This window comes from Phymastichus coffea, unplaced genomic scaffold (genome assembly GCF_024137745.1).
Source record: "Phymastichus coffea isolate CEN01 unplaced genomic scaffold, Cenicafe_Pcof_1.1 PCOF00057, whole genome shotgun sequence".
Taxonomy (NCBI): Eukaryota; Metazoa; Arthropoda; class Insecta; order Hymenoptera; family Eulophidae; genus Phymastichus; species Phymastichus coffea.
In genome coordinates, this window is record NW_026706868.1 from 1,203,499 (window position 1) to 1,206,477 (window position 2,979).

Sequence of the window (2,979 nt, forward strand, 5' to 3'; positions counted from 1 at the left end):
TTACGTGTGGGTTTTGTATGAACAGTCGAGCGCCTTATTTGCGATGAGACGTGGGCAAAGACGATTATTGCCAATATCCTTATCCTTCGACGCCACTGTGCTCTTGACAGTTGTTTCTGATGCCACACTGTAAAAGTAAACGCGTAATTTTTATCCATTAATTCAACACTTTCACGTACAAAAGAACATCAGACCAAATTGAAGTGAAGAATTGATAGGGAGCTTTAGCAGACTGTGAAAAGTTATCGAATCGGACTCCAGGTTTATAAAATGATGTTTTACCACTCTATAGTGAGATGCATATTTTTATATAAAAAATTAAAAGCAAATGGCATAAATAGTATTAATGATTGATGAATAATCGTTAATTTTTCATCTTTGTCAACTACTTCAGCCGATTTCATTTATAAATTTCAGTCAATAAGCAATCTGTTTCTCAGAAAGCGTTAATCTGAAACTAAAAGTGCGCGTAAAATTTGTAAAAATATCCTTTTAAAACAGAATCGAAGAGTCGTTTGAAGCGGCGAGAAACAAAAAATGTAAAAGGCCGAGAGAGAGAGAGAGAGAGAGAGAGAGGGAGAGAGAGAGCAAAAGCTCGAGAAAAAAGTATAAGTGCCTCGCTTACATCTGCGGCGCGCAGACGCCTGCGTCTTCAAAAGATTCGCGCGCTTTTTCGAGGCATATGCAAAAAAAGGACACTTTTGCTCGCGGGAGCGAAGAAGACTATTGGCCTGCTGAAAGAGCGCACACGAGTTATATCAAACGGGCGTTTTTGCAGCCAGCCCATCTCACGGTTCTTCCTCTTAAATTTAGCTTCGTAACATGGATTCTTACACAGCTACAGCGTGGAAGCAATCGACGACGGAATCAATCGAAAAACTCTCGTGGATATATATAAAGCTCCCGATTGAAATTCATGAGGATATATGATCAAGAAATCAAAATCCGTCAAGTAAAAACTTGGCCGTAGTTGGCAGAGTAAAAAAGCTCCGCTTCCATAATTCTACTCGGATATATAAACAATATCGGCTCTCGAGCGCATAAGTTCTTTGCAATGAACGTCGGTCTATCCGGCAGAGAGAACAGAAGAGCCGCCGATAAACGAACAGAAAAAACTATCGATTCTCTTCCTTTTAATAACGCCATTGCAATCCCTATTTATGGTTCTTCCATCCTAATTCCGTATCCGCATATCGAAGCGTAGCGTTGTAAAAACGCAGAGCGCCGATCGTCCAAGAATTCGCCAGCTGCTGCGTCGGGCGTGTGCACGTGCCGAATGCGACAGTTTGTATGCGTGTATTTTGGTGAGAGGTGGCAAAAAGAGAGCGATTATCGGATGCCACGGCTCTCGTGTTGTGACGAGGAGAACCCCCATCCAGAAATTGGAAATGAAATGCTCGTGTAATGAGGAAATTGTTATTTGATAGCCGGATAATAATGGACACGATCGACGCAAAACACACATCGGCACGAATGATATTTTATAATCAGTTCCGCGTAATTCAGAAAAAAAAGTCATCAGTGAAGTCAGTGCTAAAAATCGGCGAACAAGCACGCGAGGCGCTTCGTTTTGCGCGCCCACTTCTGCATTGTGCATTTTGCCTAAGTGGGCGCACGTGGGTTCGGTCTGAATGATACTTCGCTAAAATAGATCCTCGCTATCACCGCGACTGTCACACGTGCTGCGCCAAATTTAAAATTTAGGCTTCTATTGCTATCATCCACCAGCAACGAGCCATTTTGATTACAATCTTTCTTGCGGCGGCACAACTTTGTCTCTATCAGTTAAAACCCACGATACTCTTTTGCGGAGAAAATCTAAAGCATTCCCGAGCGTCTTATAAATCAAATTAATTATTTGAGAAGTCTCGTCTAATCGATAACTCGTACAGTCGTACATTATTTATATAAGCGATCTAACGCACACTCCCGCACCTTCGGCAAACACATTGATGCGTTATATAAATCCATTACACGCCGTCGGCCGCTAAAAAGAAAGAGAAAAAAACGCCGGCTTCTCGATAAGGCAAGTCTAGATAAGATGGAGTAGCGGCTCGTGTGCACTCCGGTGGCGCCACAATTTTTTGACGTATCAATCAATCAATGAATCACGGGCAATCGCCTTTGTCTACCGTTGGTGCTGCTCTTTCGCAATGGATATATATCGATGTCACGATCGATATTCTCTATCTTGTTACTTCATTTTTTTGTCGCTGCCTGAACCCACGTTGTAGCGAATGGAAATGTTGAACGACGAGGTGTTAACCATTTTCGTCGGCTCGCTCAATTTGTCGACGACGACGGTCGTTACGCTCTCTCTCTCTCTCTTTCTCTCTCTCTCTCTCTCTTGGCTATTAACGCCGAGCCCATATTTTTCGCCCGCGCAAAGTTACGCTTCAAGAAAGTCGCGCGCATTCACGGTTTTTGTGGGTTTCGCCAATTTGGTACCACAGTGGTGGGTTTTCGTAATAGATCTTGACTTGATGTGGGAGATTAGTATGGAAGAAGAAAAACAATTTCAACAGTGTTTTGAAATGAAAATAGTGACTTATTTAGGGCACATTTTATGACTGTACAAGAGATAGTTACAGTACAAATTTTTTTCGCTATGAATTGTTGTAGACAATATTTTTTTGATTACTATTTACATTTTCAATAAGATTAATAAATTATATGTCGATCCAACAATGAAGATTGAGAAAAGGCGTTCAATTGGTTTGCTATTTTTAAAAGATTTTGAATAGGCTATAAGAAGTTTTAAAACTTAATTAGAGGCGTTTACATATGTTTAAAAGACTTCCAATGACATTTCACAAATTTGAATATCTTCTCAAAATTAGTTCATGCCATCGTTGACAGTTGAAGCCAGGAAAAATGTTGATAAAATTTTTGAATAAGGAATCTCCTTTGCCGTCACTCAGTTTCATACCGCTGCAATTCAATTGTCTAGCATTATATAAACCGTAGAGCAACAGAGCG